Source organism: Megachile rotundata, unplaced genomic scaffold (assembly GCF_050947335.1).
Source record: "Megachile rotundata isolate GNS110a unplaced genomic scaffold, iyMegRotu1 scaffold0051, whole genome shotgun sequence".
Taxonomy (NCBI): Eukaryota; Metazoa; Arthropoda; class Insecta; order Hymenoptera; family Megachilidae; genus Megachile; species Megachile rotundata.
Window position 1 is genome coordinate 1,033,519 of NW_027473348.1, and position 22,024 is coordinate 1,055,542.

The following is a 22,024-nucleotide window of genomic DNA, read 5'->3' on the forward strand; positions in this document are numbered from 1 at the left end:
GTGATCGTGATTGTGTGATCGTGATTGTGTCATCGCGATTGTGTGATCGTGATTGTGTGGCCGTGATTGTGTGGTCGTGATTGTGCGATCGTGTTTGTGTGATCGTGATTGTGATTTTGGTTGTGTGATTGTGATTGTGTGACTGTGATTGTGTGATCGTGATTGTGCGATCGTGATTGTGTGATCGTGATTGTGTGATCGTGATTGTGTGATCGTGATTGTGTGATCGTGATTGTGTGATCGTGATTGTGTGGTCGTGATTGTGTGATCGTAATTGTGTGATCCTGTTTGTGTGATCGTGATTGTGATTGAGATTGTGTGATTGTGATTGTGTGACTGTGATTGTGTGACTGTGATTGTGTGATCGTGATTGTGTGATCGTGATCGTGTGATCGTGATTGTGTGATCGTGATTGTGTGATCGTGATTGTGTGATCGTGAATGTGTGATCGTGATTGTGTGATTGTGTTATTGTGATTGCGCGATTGTGATTGCGCGATTGTGATTGCGCGATTGTGATTGCGCGATTTTGATTGCGCGATTGTGATTGCGCGATTGTGATTGCGCGATTGTGATTGCGCGATGGTGATTGCGCGATTGTGATTGCGCGATTGTGATAGCGCGATTGTGATTGTGTGATTGTGTGATTGTGCGATCGTGTTTGTGCGATCGTGATTGTGCGATCGTGATTGTGCGATCGTGATTGTGCGATCGTGATTGTGCGATCGTGATTGTGCGATCGTGATTGTGCGATCGTGATTGTGCGATCGTGATTGTGCGATCGTGATTGTGCGACCGTGATTGTGCGATCGTGATTGTGCGATCGTGATTGTGTGGTCGTGATTGTGTGATCGTAATTGTGTGATCCTGTTTGTGTGATCGTGATTGTGTGATCGTGATTGTGTGATCGTGATTGTGTGATCGTGATTGTGTGGTCGTGATTGTGTGATCGTAATTGTGTGATCCTGTTTGTGTGATCGTGATTGTGATTGAGATTGTGAGATTGTGATTGTGTGACTGTGATTGTGTGACTGTGATTGTGTGATCGTGATTGTGTGATCGTGATTGTGTGATCGTGATTGTGTGATCGTGGTTGTGTGATCGTGAATGTGTGATCGGGATTGTGTGATTGTGTTATTGTGATTGCGCGATTGTGATTGCGCGATTGTGATTGCGCGATTGTGATTGCGCGATTTTGATTGCGCGATTGTGATTGCGCGATTGTGATTGCGCGATTGTGATTGCGTGATTGTGGTTGCGTGATTATGATTGCGTGATTGTGATTGCGTGATTGTGATTGCGTGATTGTGATTGCGTGATTGTGATTGCGTGATTGTGATTGTGTGATTGTGATTGTGTGATTGTGATTGTGTGATTGTGATTGTGTGATTGTGATTGTGTGATTGTGATTGTGTGACTGTGATTGTGTGATTGTGATTGTGGGATTGTGATTGTGATTGTGTGATTGTGATTGTGTGAGTGGGACTGTGTGATTGTGATTGTGATTGTGTGATTGTGATTGTGTGATCGTGATTGTGTGATCGTCATTGTGTGATTGTGATTGTGTGATTGTGTGATTGTGATTGTGTTATTGTGATTTTGTGATTGTGATTGTGTGACTGTGATTGTGTGATTGTGATTGTGTCATTGTGATTGTGTGATTGTGTGATTGTGACTCTGTGACTGTGATTGTGATATTGTGATTGTGTGATTCTGATTGTGTGGTTGTGATTGTGTGATCGTGACTGTGTGATCGTAATTGTGTGATCGTGATTGTGGGATTGTGACTGTGTGATCGTGATTGTGTGATCGTGATTGTGCGATTGTGACTGTGTGATTGTGTGATTGTGTGACTGTGCGACTGTGTGACTGTGTGATTGTGATTGTGTGATCGTGATTGTGTGATTGTGTGATTGTGTGATCGTGACTGTGCGATCGTGATTGTGTGATCGTGATTGTGATTGTGTGATTGTGATTGTGTGATTGTGATTGTGTGATTGTGATTGTGTGATTGTGATTGTGTGATTGTGATTGTGTGATTGTGATTGTGTGATTGTGATTGTGTGATTGTGATTGTGTGATTGTGATTGTGTGATTGTGATTGTGATTGTGATTGTGATTGTGATTGTGATTGTGATTGTGTGACTGTGTGATTGTGATTGTGTGATCGTGATTGTGTGATCGTGATTTTGTGATCGTGATTGTGCGATTGTGACTGTGTGTTTGTGTGATTGTGATTGTGTGATTGTGATTGTGTGACTATGTGATTGTGATTGTGTGATCGTGATTGTGTGGTCGTGATTGTGTGATTGTGCTATTGTGATTGTGCTATTGTGATTGTGTGATTGTGATTGTGTGATTGTGATTGTGTGATTGTGATTGTGTGATTGTGATTGTGTGATTGTGATTGTGTGATTGTGATTGTGTGATTGTGATTGTGTGATTGTGTGATTGTGTGATTGTGTGATTGTGTGATTGTGATTGTGTGATTGTGATTGTGTGATTGTGATTGTGTGACTGTGATTGTGTGATTGGGATTGTGTGATTGTGATTGTGTGATTGTGATTGTGTGATTGTGATTGTGTGATCGTGACTGTGTGATCGTGACTGTGTGGTCGTGTGTGTGTGATCGTGATTGTGGGTTTGTGACTGTGTGATTGTGTGATTGTGATTGTGTGACTGTGATTGTGTGACTGTGATTGTGTGACTGTGATTGTGGGATTGTGACTGTGTGATCGTGATTGTGTGATCGTGATTGTGGGATTGTGATTGTGGGATTGTGACTGTGTGATGGTGTGATTGCGATGGTGTGATTGTGATTGTGCGATCGTGATTGTGGGATCGTGATTCTGTGATCGTGATTGTGTGATCGTGATTGTGTGATCGCGATTGTGTGATCGTGATTGTGTGGCCGTGATTGTGTGATCGTGATTGTGCGATCGTGTTTGTGTGATCGTGATTGTGATTTTGGTTGTGTGATTGTGATTGTGTGACGGTGATTGTGTGATCGTGATTGTGCGATCGTGATTGTGTGATCGTGATTGTGTGATCGTGATTGTGTGATCGTGATTGTGTGATCGTGATTGTGTGGTCGTGATTGTGTGATCGTAATTGTGTGATCCTGTTTGTGTGAGCGTGATTGTGATTGAGATTGTGTGATTGTGATTGTGTGACTGTGATTGTGTGACTGTGATTGTGTGATCGTGATTGTGTGATCGTGATTGTGTGATCGTGATTGTGTGATCGTGAATGTGTGATCGTGATTGTGTGATTGTGTAATTGTGATTGCGCGATTGTGATTGCGCGATTGTGATTGCGCGATTGTGATTGCGCGATTGTGATTGCGCGATTGTGATTGCGCGATTTTGATTGCGCGATTTTGATTGCGCGATTGTGATTGCGCGATTGTGATTGCGCGATTGTCATTGCGCGATTGTCATTGCGCGATTGTGATTGCGCGATTGTGATTGCGCGATTGTGATTGTGTGATTGTGTGATTGTGTGATCGTGATTGTGCGATCGTGATTGTGCGATCGTGATTGTGTGGTCGTGATTGTGTGATCGTTATTGTGTGATCCTGTTTGTGTGATCGTGATTGTGTGATCGTGATTGTGTGATCGTGATTGTGTGGTCGTGATTGTGTGATCGTAATTGTGTGATCCTGTTTGTGTGATCGTGATTGTGATTGAGATTGTGTGATTGTGATTGTGTGACTGTGATTGTGTGACTGTGATTGTGTGATCGTGATTGTGTGATCGTGATTGTGTGATCGTGATTGTGTGATCGTGATTGTGTGATCGTGATTGTGGGATTGTGACTGTGTCATTGTGTGATCGTGATTGTGTGGCCGTGATTGTGTGATCGTGATTGTGCGATCGTGTTTGTGTGATCGTGATTGTGATTGTGATTGTGTGATAGTGACTGTGTGATCGTGATTGTGTGATCGTGATTGTGTTTGTGATTGTGTGATTGTGACTGTGGGATTGTGATTGTGTGTTGGTGGTTGTGTGGTCGTGATTGTGTGATTGTGATTGTGTGATTGTGATTGTGTGATTGTGATTGTGTGATTGTGATTGTGTGATCGTGATTGTGTGATCGTGATTGTGGGATTGTGATTATGGGATTGTGACTGTGTGATTGAGTGGTTGTGATTGTGTGATTGTGATTGTGTGACTGTGATTGTGTGATTGTGATTGTGGGATTGGGATTGTGATTGTGTGATTGTGATTGTGTGAGTGTGATTGTGTGATTGTGTGATTGTGATTGTGTGAGTGTGATTGTGTGATTGTGATAGTGTGATCGTGATTGTGTGATCGTGATTTTGTGATCGTGATTGTGTGATTGTGTGATTGTGATTGTGATTGTGTTATTGTGATTTTGTGATTGTGAATGTGTGATTGTGATTGTGTGATAGTGACTGTGTGATCGTGATTGTGTGATCGTGATTGTGTGATTGTGATTGTGTGATTGTGATTGCGTGATTGTGATTGTGCGATCGTGACTGTGTGATCGTGATTGTGTGATCGTGATTGTGCGATTGTGATTGTGATTGTGTGACTGTGTGATTGTGACTGTGTGACTGTGTGATTGTGATTGTGTGATCGTGATTGTGTGGTCGTGATTGTGTGATTGTGTGATTGTGATTGTGTGATTGTGATTGTGTGATTGTGATTGTGTGATTGTGATTGTGTGATTGTGATTGTGTGATTGTGATTGTGTGATTGTGATTGTGTGATTGTGATTGTGTGATTGTGATTGTGTGATTGTGATTGTGATTGTGATTGTGTGACTGTGATTGTGTGACTGTGATTGTGTGACTGTGATTGTGTGACTGTGATTGTGTGACTGTGATTGTGGGATTGTGACTGTGTGATCGTGATTGTGTGATCGTGATTGTGGGATTGTGATTATGGGATTGTGACTGTGTGATTGAGTGATTGTGATTGTGTGATCGTGATTGTGTGATCGTGATTGTGCGATCGCGATTGTGTGATCGTGATTGTGTGTTCGTGATTGTGGGATTGTGATTGCGTGATTGTACTGTGATTGCGTGATTGTGATTGCGTGATTGCAATTGCGTGATTGTGGTTGCGTGATTGTGATTACGTGATGGTGATTGTGTGATGGTGATTGTGTGATTGTGATTGTGATTGTGATTGTGCGATTGTGATTGTGCGATTGTGTTTGTGATTGTGATTGTGATTGTGTGATTGTGTGATTGTGATTGTGTGATTGTGATTGTGTGACTGTGATTGTGTGACTGTGATTGTGGGATTGTGATTGTCATTGTGTGACTGTGGTTGTGTGGTTGTGATTGTGGGATTGTGATTGTGTGATTGTGTGATCGTGACTGTGCGATCGTGATTGTGTGATCGTGATTGTGTGATTGTGATTGTGATTGTGTGACTGTGTGATTGTGATTGTGTGATCGTGATTGCGTGATCGTGATTGTGTGATCGTTATTGTGTGATTGTGTTATTGTGATTGTGTGATTGTGATTGTGTGATTGAGTGATTGTGATTGTGTGATTGTGATTGTGTGACTGTGATTGTGTGATTGTGATTGTGGGATTGTGATTGTGATTGTGTGATTGTGATTGTGTGAGTGTGATTGTGTGATTGTGATTGTGTGAGTGTGATTGTGTGATTGTGTGATTGTGATTGTGTGATTGTGATTGTGTGATTGTGATTGTGTGGTCGTGATTGTGTGATCGTGATTGTGTGATCGTGATTGTGTGATTGTGTGATTGTGATTGTGTTATTGTGATTTTGTGATTGTGATTGTGTGATTGTGATTGTGTGATAGTAACTGTGTGATCGTGATTGTGTGATCGTGATTGTGTTTGTGATTGTGTGATTGTGACTGTGGGATTGTGATTGTGTGTTGGTGGTTGTGTGGTCGTGATTGTGTGATTGTGATTGTGTGATTGTGATTGTGTGATCGTGATTGTGTGATCGTGATTATGGGTTTGTGACTATATGATTGTGTGATTGTGATTGTGTGATTGTGATTGTGTGATTGTGATTGTGTGATTGTGATTGTGTGATTGTGATTGTGTGATTGTGATTGTGTGACTGTGATTGTGTGACTGTGATTGTGTGATTGTGATTGTGTCATTGTGATTGTGTGATTGTGACTCTGTGACTGTGATTGTGATATTGTGATTGTGTGATTCTGATTGTGTGGTTGTGATTAGGTGATCGTGACTGTGTGATCGTAATTGTGTGATCGTGATTGTGGGATTGTGACTGTGTGATCGTGATTGTGTGATCGTGATTGTGCGATTGTGACTGTGTGATTGTGTGATTGTGTGACTGTGCGACTGTGTGACTGTGTGATTGTGATTGTGTGATCGTGATTGTGTGACTGTAGTTGTGGGAGTGTGATTGTGTGATTGTGTGATCGTGACTGTGTGATTGTGATTGTGTGATCGTGATTTTGTGATCGTGATTGTGCGATTGTGACTGTGTGTTTGTGTGATTGTGATTGTGTGATTGTGATTGTGATTGTGTGACTATGTGATTGTGATTGTGTGATCGTGATTGTGTGGTCGTGATTGTGTGATTGTGCTATTGTGATTGTGCTATTGTGATTGTGTGATTGTGATTGTGTGATTGTGATTGTGTGATTGTGATTGTGTGATTGTGATTGTGTGATTGTGATTGTGTGATTGTGTGATTGTGTGATTGTGTGATTGTGTGATTGTGTGATTGTGTGATTGTGTGATTGTGATTGTGTGATTGTGATTGTGTTATTGTGATTGTGTGACTGTGATTGTGTGATTGTGATTGTGTGATTGTGATTGTGTGATTGTGATTGTGTGATTGTGATTGTGTGATCGTGACTGTGTGATCGTGACTGTGTGGTCGTGTGTGTGTGATCGTGATTGTGGGTTTGTGACTGTGTGATTGTGTGATTGTGATTGTGTGACTGTGATTGTGTGACTGTGATTGTGGGATTGTGACTGTGTGATCGTGATTGTGTGATCGTGATTGTGGGATTGTGATTGTGGGATTGTGACTGTGTGATGGTGTGATTGCGATGGTGTGATTGTGATTGTGTGATCGTGATTGTGGGATCGTGATTCTGTGATCGTGATTGTGTGATCGTGATTGTGTGATCGCGATTGTGTGATCGTGATTGTGTGGCCGTGATTGTGTGATCGTGATTGTGCGATCGTGTTTGTGTGATCGTGATTGTGATTTTGGTTGTGTGATTGTGATTGTGTGACTGTGATTGTGTGATCGTGATTGTGTGATCGTGATTGTGTGGTCGTGATTGTGTGATCGTAATTGTGTGATCCTGTTTGTGTGATCGTGATTGTGATTGAGATTGTGTGATTGTGATTGTGTGACTGTGATTGTGTGACTGTGATTGTGTGATCGTGATTGTGTGATCGTGATCGTGTGATCGTGATTGTGTGATCGTGATTGTGTGATCGTGATTGTGTGATCGTGAATGTGTGATCGTGATTGTGTGATTGTGTTATTGTGATTGCGCGATTGTGATTGCGCGATTGTGATTGCGCGATTGTGATTGCGCGATTGTGATTGCGCGATTGTGATTGCGCGATTTTGATTGCGCGATTGTGATTGCGCGATTGTGATTGCGCGATTGTGATTGCGCGATTGTGATTGCGCGATTGTGATTGCGCGATTGTGATAGCGCGATTGTGATTGTGTGATTGTGTGATTGTGCGATCGTGTTTGTGCGATCGTGATTGTGCGATCGTGATTGTGCGATCGTGATTGTGCGATCGTGATTGTGCGATCGTGATTGTGCGATCGTGATTGTGCGATCGTGATTGTGCGATCGTGATTGTGCGATCGTGATTGTGCGATCGTGATTGTGCGATCGTGATTGTGCGACCGTGATTGTGCGATCGTGATTGTGCGATCGTGATTGTGTGGTCGTGATTGTGTGATCGTAATTGTGTGATCCTGTTTGTGTGATCGTGATTGTGTGATCGTGATTGTGTGATCGTGATTGTGTGATCGTGATTGTGTGGTCGTGATTGTGTGATCGTAATTGTGTGATCCTGTTTGTGTGATCGTGATTGTGATTGAGATTGTGAGATTGTGATTGTGTGACTGTGATTGTGTGACTGTGATTGTGTGATCGTAATTGTGTGATCGTGATTGTGGGATTGCGACTGTGTGATCGTGACTGTGTGATCGTGATTGTGCGATTGTGACTGTGTGATTGTGTGATTGTGTGACTGTGCGACTGTGTGACTGTGTGATTGTGATTGTGTGATCGTGATTGTGTGACTGTAGTTGTGGGAGTGTGATTGTGTGATTGTGTGATCGTGACTGTGCGATCGTGATTGTGTGATCGTGATTGTGATTGTGTGATTGTGATTGTGTGATTGTGATTGTGTGATTGTGATTGTGTGATTGTGATTGTGTGATCGTGATTGTGGGATCGTGATTCTGTGATCGTGATTGTGTGATCGTGATTGTGTCATCGCGATTGTGTGATCGTGATTGTGTGGCCGTGATTGTGTGGTCGTGATTGTGCGATCGTGTTTGTGTGATCGTGATTGTGATTTTGGTTGTGTGATTGTGATTGTGTGACTGTGATTGTGTGATCGTGATTGTGCGATCGTGATTGTGTGATCGTGATTGTGTGATCGTGATTGTGTGATCGTGATTGTGTGATCGTGATTGTGTGATCGTGATTGTGTGGTCGTGATTGTGTGATCGTAATTGTGTGATCCTGTTTGTGTGATCGTGATTGTGATTGAGATTGTGTGATTGTGATTGTGTGACTGTGATTGTGTGACTGTGATTGTGTGATCGTGATTGTGTGATCGTGATCGTGTGATCGTGATTGTGTGATCGTGATTGTGTGATCGTGATTGTGTGATCGTGAATGTGTGATCGTGATTGTGTGATTGTGTTATTGTGATTGCGCGATTGTGATTGCGCGATTGTGATTGCGCGATTGTGATTGCGCGATTTTGATTGCGCGATTGTGATTGCGCGATTGTGATTGCGCGATTGTGATTGCGCGATGGTGATTGCGCGATTGTGATTGCGCGATTGTGATAGCGCGATTGTGATTGTGTGATTGTGTGATTGTGCGATCGTGTTTGTGCGATCGTGATTGTGCGATCGTGATTGTGCGATCGTGATTGTGCGATCGTGATTGTGCGATCGTGATTGTGCGATCGTGATTGTGCGATCGTGATTGTGCGATCGTGATTGTGCGATCGTGATTGTGCGACCGTGATTGTGCGATCGTGATTGTGCGATCGTGATTGTGTGGTCGTGATTGTGTGATCGTAATTGTGTGATCCTGTTTGTGTGATCGTGATTGTGTGATCGTGATTGTGTGATCGTGATTGTGTGATCGTGATTGTGTGGTCGTGATTGTGTGATCGTAATTGTGTGATCCTGTTTGTGTGATCGTGATTGTGATTGAGATTGTGAGATTGTGATTGTGTGACTGTGATTGTGTGACTGTGATTGTGTGATCGTGATTGTGTGATCGTGATTGTGTGATCGTGATTGTGTGATCGTGGTTGTGTGATCGTGAATGTGTGATCGGGATTGTGTGATTGTGTTATTGTGATTGCGCGATTGTGATTGCGCGATTGTGATTGCGCGATTGTGATTGCGCGATTTTGATTGCGCGATTGTGATTGCGCGATTGTGATTGCGCGATTGTGATTGCGTGATTGTGGTTGCGTGATTATGATTGCGTGATTGTGATTGCGTGATTGTGATTGCGTGATTGTGATTGCGTGATTGTGATTGCGTGATTGTGATTGTGTGATTGTGATTGTGTGATTGTGATTGTGTGATTGTGATTGTGTGATTGTGATTGTGTGATTGTGATTGTGTGACTGTGATTGTGTGATTGTGATTGTGGGATTGTGATTGTGATTGTGTGATTGTGATTGTGTGAGTGGGACTGTGTGATTGTGATTGTGATTGTGTGATTGTGATTGTGTGATCGTGATTGTGTGATCGTCATTGTGTGATTGTGATTGTGTGATTGTGTGATTGTGATTGTGTTATTGTGATTTTGTGATTGTGATTGTGTGACTGTGATTGTGTGATTGTGATTGTGTCATTGTGATTGTGTGATTGTGTGATTGTGACTCTGTGACTGTGATTGTGATATTGTGATTGTGTGATTCTGATTGTGTGGTTGTGATTGTGTGATCGTGACTGTGTGATCGTAATTGTGTGATCGTGATTGTGGGATTGTGACTGTGTGATCGTGATTGTGTGATCGTGATTGTGCGATTGTGACTGTGTGATTGTGTGATTGTGTGACTGTGCGACTGTGTGACTGTGTGATTGTGATTGTGTGATCGTGATTGTGTGATTGTGTGATTGTGTGATCGTGACTGTGCGATCGTGATTGTGTGATCGTGATTGTGATTGTGTGATTGTGATTGTGTGATTGTGATTGTGTGATTGTGATTGTGTGATTGTGATTGTGTGATTGTGATTGTGTGATTGTGATTGTGTGATTGTGATTGTGTGATTGTGATTGTGTGATTGTGATTGTGTGATTGTGATTGTGATTGTGATTGTGATTGTGATTGTGATTGTGATTGTGTGACTGTGTGATTGTGATTGTGTGATCGTGATTGTGTGATCGTGATTTTGTGATCGTGATTGTGCGATTGTGACTGTGTGTTTGTGTGATTGTGATTGTGTGATTGTGATTGTGTGACTATGTGATTGTGATTGTGTGATCGTGATTGTGTGGTCGTGATTGTGTGATTGTGCTATTGTGATTGTGCTATTGTGATTGTGTGATTGTGATTGTGTGATTGTGATTGTGTGATTGTGATTGTGTGATTGTGATTGTGTGATTGTGATTGTGTGATTGTGATTGTGTGATTGTGATTGTGTGATTGTGTGATTGTGTGATTGTGTGATTGTGTGATTGTGATTGTGTGATTGTGATTGTGTGATTGTGATTGTGTGACTGTGATTGTGTGATTGGGATTGTGTGATTGTGATTGTGTGATTGTGATTGTGTGATTGTGATTGTGTGATCGTGACTGTGTGATCGTGACTGTGTGGTCGTGTGTGTGTGATCGTGATTGTGGGTTTGTGACTGTGTGATTGTGTGATTGTGATTGTGTGACTGTGATTGTGTGACTGTGATTGTGTGACTGTGATTGTGGGATTGTGACTGTGTGATCGTGATTGTGTGATCGTGATTGTGGGATTGTGATTGTGGGATTGTGACTGTGTGATGGTGTGATTGCGATGGTGTGATTGTGATTGTGCGATCGTGATTGTGGGATCGTGATTCTGTGATCGTGATTGTGTGATCGTGATTGTGTGATCGCGATTGTGTGATCGTGATTGTGTGGCCGTGATTGTGTGATCGTGATTGTGCGATCGTGTTTGTGTGATCGTGATTGTGATTTTGGTTGTGTGATTGTGATTGTGTGACGGTGATTGTGTGATCGTGATTGTGCGATCGTGATTGTGTGATCGTGATTGTGTGATCGTGATTGTGTGATCGTGATTGTGTGATCGTGATTGTGTGGTCGTGATTGTGTGATCGTAATTGTGTGATCCTGTTTGTGTGAGCGTGATTGTGATTGAGATTGTGTGATTGTGATTGTGTGACTGTGATTGTGTGACTGTGATTGTGTGATCGTGATTGTGTGATCGTGATTGTGTGATCGTGATTGTGTGATCGTGAATGTGTGATCGTGATTGTGTGATTGTGTAATTGTGATTGCGCGATTGTGATTGCGCGATTGTGATTGCGCGATTGTGATTGCGCGATTGTGATTGCGCGATTTTGATTGCGCGATTTTGATTGCGCGATTGTGATTGCGCGATTGTGATTGCGCGATTGTCATTGCGCGATTGTCATTGCGCGATTGTGATTGCGCGATTGTGATTGCGCGATTGTGATTGTGTGATTGTGTGATTGTGTGATCGTGATTGTGCGATCGTGATTGTGCGATCGTGATTGTGTGGTCGTGATTGTGTGATCGTTATTGTGTGATCCTGTTTGTGTGATCGTGATTGTGTGATCGTGATTGTGTGATCGTGATTGTGTGGTCGTGATTGTGTGATCGTAATTGTGTGATCCTGTTTGTGTGATCGTGATTGTGATTGAGATTGTGTGATTGTGATTGTGTGACTGTGATTGTGTGACTGTGATTGTGTGATCGTGATTGTGTGATCGTGATTGTGTGATCGTGATTGTGTGATCGTGATTGTGTGATCGTGATTGTGGGATTGTGACTGTGTCATTGTGTGATCGTGATTGTGTGGCCGTGATTGTGTGATCGTGATTGTGCGATCGTGTTTGTGTGATCGTGATTGTGATTGTGATTGTGTGATAGTGACTGTGTGATCGTGATTGTGTGATCGTGATTGTGTTTGTGATTGTGTGATTGTGACTGTGGGATTGTGATTGTGTGTTGGTGGTTGTGTGGTCGTGATTGTGTGATTGTGATTGTGTGATTGTGATTGTGTGATTGTGATTGTGTGATTGTGATTGTGTGATCGTGATTGTGTGATCGTGATTGTGGGATTGTGATTATGGGATTGTGACTGTGTGATTGAGTGGTTGTGATTGTGTGATTGTGATTGTGTGACTGTGATTGTGTGATTGTGATTGTGGGATTGGGATTGTGATTGTGTGATTGTGATTGTGTGAGTGTGATTGTGTGATTGTGTGATTGTGATTGTGTGAGTGTGATTGTGTGATTGTGATAGTGTGATCGTGATTGTGTGATCGTGATTTTGTGATCGTGATTGTGTGATTGTGTGATTGTGATTGTGATTGTGTTATTGTGATTTTGTGATTGTGAATGTGTGATTGTGATTGTGTGATAGTGACTGTGTGATCGTGATTGTGTGATCGTGATTGTGTGATTGTGATTGTGTGATTGTGATTGCGTGATTGTGATTGTGCGATCGTGACTGTGTGATCGTGATTGTGTGATCGTGATTGTGCGATTGTGATTGTGATTGTGTGACTGTGTGATTGTGACTGTGTGACTGTGTGATTGTGATTGTGTGATCGTGATTGTGTGGTCGTGATTGTGTGATTGTGTGATTGTGATTGTGTGATTGTGATTGTGTGATTGTGATTGTGTGATTGTGATTGTGTGATTGTGATTGTGTGATTGTGATTGTGTGATTGTGATTGTGTGATTGTGATTGTGATTGTGATTGTGTGACTGTGATTGTGTGACTGTGATTGTGTGACTGTGATTGTGTGACTGTGATTGTGTGACTGTGATTGTGGGATTGTGACTGTGTGATCGTGATTGTGTGATCGTGATTGTGGGATTGTGATTATGGGATTGTGACTGTGTGATTGAGTGATTGTGATTGTGTGATCGTGATTGTGTGATCGTGATTGTGCGATCGCGATTGTGTGATCGTGATTGTGTGTTCGTGATTGTGGGATTGTGATTGCGTGATTGTACTGTGATTGCGTGATTGTGATTGCGTGATTGCAATTGCGTGATTGTGGTTGCGTGATTGTGATTACGTGATGGTGATTGTGTGATGGTGATTGTGTGATTGTGATTGTGATTGTGATTGTGCGATTGTGATTGTGCGATTGTGTTTGTGATTGTGATTGTGATTGTGTGATTGTGTGATTGTGATTGTGTGATTGTGATTGTGTGACTGTGATTGTGTGACTGTGATTGTGGGATTGTGATTGTCATTGTGTGACTGTGGTTGTGTGGTTGTGATTGTGGGATTGTGATTGTGTGATTGTGTGATCGTGACTGTGCGATCGTGATTGTGTGATCGTGATTGTGTGATTGTGATTGTGATTGTGTGACTGTGTGATTGTGATTGTGTGATCGTGATTGCGTGATCGTGATTGTGTGATCGTTATTGTGTGATTGTGTTATTGTGATTGTGTGATTGTGATTGTGTGATTGAGTGATTGTGATTGTGTGATTGTGATTGTGTGACTGTGATTGTGTGATTGTGATTGTGGGATTGTGATTGTGATTGTGTGATTGTGATTGTGTGAGTGTGATTGTGTGATTGTGATTGTGTGAGTGTGATTGTGTGATTGTGTGATTGTGATTGTGTGATTGTGATTGTGTGATTGTGATTGTGTGGTCGTGATTGTGTGATCGTGATTGTGTGATCGTGATTGTGTGATTGTGTGATTGTGATTGTGTTATTGTGATTTTGTGATTGTGATTGTGTGATTGTGATTGTGTGATAGTAACTGTGTGATCGTGATTGTGTGATCGTGATTGTGTTTGTGATTGTGTGATTGTGACTGTGGGATTGTGATTGTGTGTTGGTGGTTGTGTGGTCGTGATTGTGTGATTGTGATTGTGTGATTGTGATTGTGTGATCGTGATTGTGTGATCGTGATTATGGGTTTGTGACTATATGATTGTGTGATTGTGATTGTGTGATTGTGATTGTGTGATTGTGATTGTGTGATTGTGATTGTGTGATTGTGATTGTGTGATTGTGATTGTGTGACTGTGATTGTGTGACTGTGATTGTGTGATTGTGATTGTGTCATTGTGATTGTGTGATTGTGACTCTGTGACTGTGATTGTGATATTGTGATTGTGTGATTCTGATTGTGTGGTTGTGATTAGGTGATCGTGACTGTGTGATCGTAATTGTGTGATCGTGATTGTGGGATTGTGACTGTGTGATCGTGATTGTGTGATCGTGATTGTGCGATTGTGACTGTGTGATTGTGTGATTGTGTGACTGTGCGACTGTGTGACTGTGTGATTGTGATTGTGTGATCGTGATTGTGTGACTGTAGTTGTGGGAGTGTGATTGTGTGATTGTGTGATCGTGACTGTGCGATCGTGATTGTGTGATCGTGATTGTGATTGTGTGATTGTGATTGTGTGATTGTGATTGTGTGATTGTGATTGTGTGATTGTGATTGTGTGATTGTGATTGTGTGATTGTGATTGTGTGATTGTGATTGTGTGATTGTGATTGTGTGATTGTGATTGTGATTGTGATTGTGATTGTGATTGTGATTGTGATTGTGATTGTGTGACTGTGTGATTGTGATTGTGTGATCGTGATTTTGTGATCGTGATTGTGCGATTGTGACTGTGTGTTTGTGTGATTGTGATTGTGTGATTGTGATTGTGATTGTGTGACTATGTGATTGTGATTGTGTGATCGTGATTGTGTGGTCGTGATTGTGTGATTGTGCTATTGTGATTGTGCTATTGTGATTGTGTGATTGTGATTGTGTGATTGTGATTGTGTGATTGTGATTGTGTGATTGTGATTGTGTGATTGTGATTGTGTGATTGTGTGATTGTGTGATTGTGTGATTGTGTGATTGTGTGATTGTGTGATTGTGTGATTGTGATTGTGTGATTGTGATTGTGTTATTGTGATTGTGTGACTGTGATTGTGTGATTGTGATTGTGTGATTGTGATTGTGTGATTGTGATTGTGTGATTGTGATTGTGTGATCGTGACTGTGTGATCGTGACTGTGTGGTCGTGTGTGTGTGATCGTGATTGTGGGTTTGTGACTGTGTGATTGTGTGATTGTGATTGTGTGACTGTGATTGTGTGACTGTGATTGTGGGATTGTGACTGTGTGATCGTGATTGTGTGATCGTGATTGTGGGATTGTGATTGTGGGATTGTGACTGTGTGATGGTGTGATTGCGATGGTGTGATTGTGATTGTGTGATCGTGATTGTGGGATCGTGATTCTGTGATCGTGATTGTGTGATCGTGATTGTGTGATCGCGATTGTGTGATCGTGATTGTGTGGCCGTGATTGTGTGATCGTGATTGTGCGATCGTGTTTGTGTGATCGTGATTGTGATTTTGGTTGTGTGATTGTGATTGTGTGACTGTGATTGTGTGATCGTGATTGTGTGATCGTGATTGTGTGGTCGTGATTGTGTGATCGTAATTGTGTGATCCTGTTTGTGTGATCGTGATTGTGATTGAGATTGTGTGATTGTGATTGTGTGACTGTGATTGTGTGACTGTGATTGTGTGATCGTGATTGTGTGATCGTGATCGTGTGATCGTGATTGTGTGATCGTGATTGTGTGATCGTGATTGTGTGATCGTGAATGTGTGATCGTGATTGTGTGATTGTGTTATTGTGATTGCGCGATTGTGATTGCGCGATTGTGATTGCGCGATTGTGATTGCGCGATTGTGATTGCGCGATTGTGATTGCGCGATTTTGATTGCGCGATTGTGATTGCGCGATTGTGATTGCGCGATTGTGATTGCGCGATTGTGATTGCGCGATTGTGATTGCGCGATTGTGATAGCGCGATTGTGATTGTGTGATTGTGTGATTGTGCGATCGTGTTTGTGCGATCGTGATTGTGCGATCGTGATTGTGCGATCGTGATTGTGCGATCGTGATTGTGCGATCGTGATTGTGCGATCGTGATTGTGCGATCGTGATTGTGCGATCGTGATTGTGCGATCGTGATTGTGCGATCGTGATTGTGCGATCGTGATTGTGCGACCGTGATTGTGCGATCGTGATTGTGCGATCGTGATTGTGTGGTCGTGATTGTGTGATCGTAATTGTGTGATCCTGTTTGTGTGATCGTGATTGTGTGATCGTGATTGTGTGATCGTGATTGTGTGATCGTGATTGTGTGGTCGTGATTGTGTGATCGTAATTGTGTGATCCTGTTTGTGTGATCGTGATTGTGATTGAGATTGTGAGATTGTGATTGTGTGACTGTGATTGTGTGACTGTGATTGTGTGATCGTGATTGTGTGATCGTGATTGTGTGATCGTGATTGTGTGATCGTGGTTGTGTGATCGTGAATGTGTGATCGGGATTGTGTGATTGTGTTATTGTGATTGCGCGATTGTGATTGCGCGATTGTGATTGCGCGATTGTGATTGCGCGATTTTGATTGCGCGATTGTGATTGCGCGATTGTGATTGCGCGATTGTGATTGCGTGATTGTGGTTGCGTGATTGTGATTGCGTGATTGTGATTGCGTGATTGTGATTGCGTGATTGTGATTGCGTGATTGTGATTGCGTGATTGTGATTGTGTGATTGTGATTGTGTGATTGTGATTGTGTGATTGTGATTGTGTGATTGTGATTGTGTGATTGTGATTGTGTGATTGTGATTGTGTGATTGTGATTGTGTGATTTTGATTGTGTGATTGTGATTGTGATTGTGGCAGTGTGATTGTGTGATTGTGGTTGTGTGATTGTGATTGTGTGACTGTGATTGTGTGATTGTGATTGTGGGATTGTGATTGTGTGATTGTGTGATCGTGATTGTGTGATAGTGATTGTGTGATCGTGATTGTGTGATCGTGATTGTGTGATCGTGATCGTGTGATCGTGATTGTGTGATTGTGTTATTGTGATTGTGTGATTCTGATTGTGTGATTGTGATTGTGTGATCGTGACTGTGTGATCGTGATTGTGTGATCGTGATTGTGGGATTGTGACTGTGTGATTGTGTGATCGTGATTGTGATTGTGTTATTGTGATTGTGTGATTGTGATTGCGTGATTGTGATTGTGCGATCGTGACTGTGTGATCGTGATTGTGTGATCGTGATTGTGCGATTGTGATTGTGATTGTGACTGTGTGACTGTGTGATTGTGATTGTGTGATCGTGATTGTGTGGTCGGGATTGTGTGATTGTGTGTTTGTGATTGTGTGATTGTGATTGTGTGATTGTGATTGTGTGATTGTGATTGTGTGATTGTGATTGTGTGATTGTGATTGTGTGATTGTGATTGTGTGATTGTGATTGTGTGATTGTGATTGTGTGATTGTGATTGTGTGATTGTGATTGTGTGATTGTGATTGTGTGATTGTGATTGTGGGATTGTGACTGTGTGATCGTGATTGTGTGATCGTGATTGTGGGATTGTGATTATGGGATTGTGACTGTGTGATTGAGTGATTGTGATTGTGTGATCGTGATTGGGCGATCGTGATTGTGCGCTCGCGATTGTGTGATCGTGATTGTGTGATCGTGATTGTGGGATTGTGACTGTGTGATCGTGATTGTGTGATCGTTATTGTGGGATTGTGATTATGGGATTGTGACTGTGTGATTGAGTGATTGTGATTGTGTGATTGTGATTGTGTGACTGTGATTGTGTGATTGTGATTGTGGGATTGTGATTGTGATTGTGTGATTGTGATTGTGTGAGTGGGACTGTGTGATTGTGATTGTGATTGTGTGATTGTGATTGTGTGATTGTGATTGTGTGATCGTGATTGTGTGATCGTCATTGTGTGATTGTGATTGTGTGATTGTGTGATTGTGATTGTGTTATTGTGATTTTGTGATTGTGATTGTGTGACTGTGATTGTGTGACTGTGATTGTGTGATTGTGATTGTGTCATTGTGATTGTGTGATTGTGTGATTGTGACTCTGTGACTGTGATTGTGATATTGTGATTGTGTGATTCTGATTGTGTGGTTGGGATTGTGTGATCGTGACTGTGTGATCGTAATTGTGTGATCGTGATTGTGGGATTGTGACTGTGTGATCGTGATTGTGTGATCGTGATTGTGCGATTGTGACTGTGTGATTGTGTGATTGTGTGACTGTGCGACTGTGTGACTGTGTGATTGTGATTGTGTGATCGTGATTGTGTGACTGTAGTTGTGGGAGTGTGATTGTGTGATTGTGTGATCGTGACTGTGCGATCGTGATTGTGTGATCGTGATTGTGATTGTGTGATTGTGATTGTGTGATTGTGATTGTGTGATTGTGATTGTGTGATTGTGATTGTGATTGTGATTGTGATTGTGATTGTGATTGTGTGACTGTGTGATTGTGATTGTGTGATCGTGATTGTGTGATCGTGATTTTGTGATCGTGATTGTGCGATTGTGACTGTGTGTTTGTGTGATTGTGATTGTGTGATTGTGATTGTGATTGTGTGACTATGTGATTGTGATTGTGTGATCGTGATTGTGTGGTCGTGATTGTGTGATTGTGCTATTGTGATTGTGCTATTGTGATTGTGTGATTGTGATTGTGTGATTGTGATTGTGTGATTGTGATTGTGTGATTGTGATTGTGTGATTGTGTGATTGTGATTGTGGGATTGTGAGTGTGTGATCGTGATTGTGTGATCGTGATTGTGGGATTGTGATTGTGGGATTGTGACTGTGTGATGGTGTGATTGCGATGGTGTGATTGTGATTGTGTGATCGTGATTGTGGGATCGTGATTCTGTGATCGTGATTGTGTGATCGTGATTGTGTGATCGCGATTGTGTGATCGTGATTGTGTGGCCGTGATTGTGTGATCGTGATTGTGCGATCGTGTTTGTGTGATCGTGATTGTGATTTTGGTTGTGTGATTGTGATTGTGTGACTGTGATTGTGTGATCGTGATTGTGCGATCGTGATTGTGTGATCGTGATTGTGCGTTCGTGATTGTGTGATCGTGATTGTGTGATCGTGATTGTGTGGTCGTGATTGCGTGATCGTAATTGTGTGATCCTGTTTGTGTGATCGTGATTGTGATTGAGATTGTGTGATTGTGATTGTGTGACTGTGATTGTGTGACTGTGATTGTGTGATCGTGATTGTGTGATCGTGATCGTGTGATCGTGATTGTGCGATCGTGATTGTGCGATCGTGATTGTGCGATCGTGATTGTGCGATCGTGATTGTGCGATCGTGATTGTGCGATCGTGATTGTGCGATCGTGATTGTGCGATCGTGATTGTGCGATCGTGATTGTGCGACCGTGATTGTGCGATCGTGATTGTGCGATCGTGATTGTGTGGTCGTGATTGTGTGATCGTAATTGTGTGATCCTGTTTGTGTGATCGTGATTGTGTGATCGTGATTGTGTGATCGTGATTGTGTGATCGTGATTGTGTGGTCGTGATTGTGTGATCGTAATTGTGTGATCCTGTTTGTGTGATCGTGATTGTGATTGAGATTGTGAGATTGTGATTGTGTGACTGTGATTGTGTGACTGTGATTGTGTGATCGTGATTGTGTGATCGTGATTGTGTGATCGTGATTGTGTGATCGTGGTTGTGTGATCGTGAATGTGTGATCGGGATTGTGTGATTGTGTTATTGTGATTGCGCGATTGTGATTGCGCGATTGTGATTGCGCGATTGTGATTGCGCGATTTTGATTGCGCGATTGTGATTGCGCGATTGTGATTGCGCGATTGTGATTGCGTGATTGTGGTTGCGTGATTGTGATTGCGTGATTGTGATTGCGTGATTGTGATTGCGTGATTGTGATTGCGTGATTGTGATTGCGTGATTGTGATTGTGTGATTGTGATTGTGTGATTGTGATTGTGTGATTGTGATTGTGTGATTGTGATTGTGTGATTGTGATTGTGTGATTGTGATTGTGTGATTGTGATTGTGTGATTTTGATTGTGTGATTGTGATTGTGATTGTGGCAGTGTGATTGTGTGATTGTGGTTGTGTGATTGTGATTGTGTGACTGTGATTGTGTGATTGTGATTGTGGGATTGTGATTGTGTGATTGTGTGATCGTGATTGTGTGATAGTGATTGTGTGATCGTGATTGTGTGATCGTGATTGTGTGATCGTGATCGTGTGATCGTGATTGTGTGATTGTGTTATTGTGATTGTGTGATTCTGATTGTGTGATTGTGATTGTGTGATCGTGACTGTGTGATCGTGATTGTGTGATCGTGATTGTGGGATTGTGACTGTGTGATTGTGTGATCGTGATTGTGATTGTGTTATTGTGATTGTGTGATTGTGATTGCGTGATTGTGATTGTGCGATCGTGACTGTGTGATCGTGATTGTGTGATCGTGATTGTGCGATTGTGATTGTGATTGTGACTGTGTGACTGTGTGATTGTGATTGTGTGATCGTGATTGTGTGGTCGGGATTGTGTGATTGTGTGATTGTGATTGTGTGATTGTGATTGCGTGATTGTGATTGTGTGATTGTGATTGTGTGATTGTGATTGTGTGATTGTGATTGTGTGATTGTGATTGTGTGATTGTGATTGTGTGATTGTGATTGTGTGATTGTGATTGTGTGATTGTGATTGTGGGATTGTGACTGTGTGATCGTGATTGTGTGATCGTGATTGTGGGATTGTGATTATGGGATTGTGACTGTGTGATTGAGTGATTGTGATTGTGTGATCGTGATTGGGCGATCGTGATTGTGCGCTCGCGATTGTGTGATCGTGATTGTGTGATCGTGATTGTGGGATTGTGACTGTGTGATCGTGATTGTGTGATCGTTATTGTGGGATTGTGATTATGGGATTGTGACTGTGTGATTGAGTGATTGTGATTGTGTGATTGTGATTGTGTGACTGTGATTGTGTGATTGTGATTGTGGGATTGTGATTGTGATTGTGTGATTGTGATTGTGTGAGTGGGACTGTGTGATTGTGATTGTGATTGTGTGATTGTGATTGTGTGATTGTGATTGTGTGATCGTGATTGTGTGATCGTCATTGTGTGATTGTGATTGTGTGATTGTGTGATTGTGATTGTGTTATTGTGATTTTGTGATTGTGATTGTGTGACTGTGATTGTGTGACTGTGATTGTGTGATTGTGATTGTGTCATTGTGATTGTGTGATTGTGTGATTGTGACTCTGTGACTGTGATTGTGATATTGTGATTGTGTGATTCTGATTGTGTGGTTGTGATTGTGTGATCGTGACTGTGTGATCGTAATTGTGTGATCGTGATTGTGGGATTGTGACTGTGTGATCGTGATTGTGTGATCGTGATTGTGCGATTGTGACTGTGTGATTGTGTGATTGTGTGACTGTGCGACTGTGTGACTGTGTGATTGTGATTGTGTGATCGTGATTGTGTGACTGTAGTTGTGCGAGTGTGATTGTGTGATTGTGTGATCGTGACTGTGCGATCGTGATTGTGTGATCGTGATTGTGATTGTGTGATTGTGATTGTGTGATTGTGATTGTGTGATTGTGATTGTGTGATTGTGATTGTGATTGTGATTGTGATTGTGATTGTGATTGTGTGACTGTGTGATTGTGATTGTGTGATCGTGATTGTGTGATCGTGATTTTGTGATCGTGA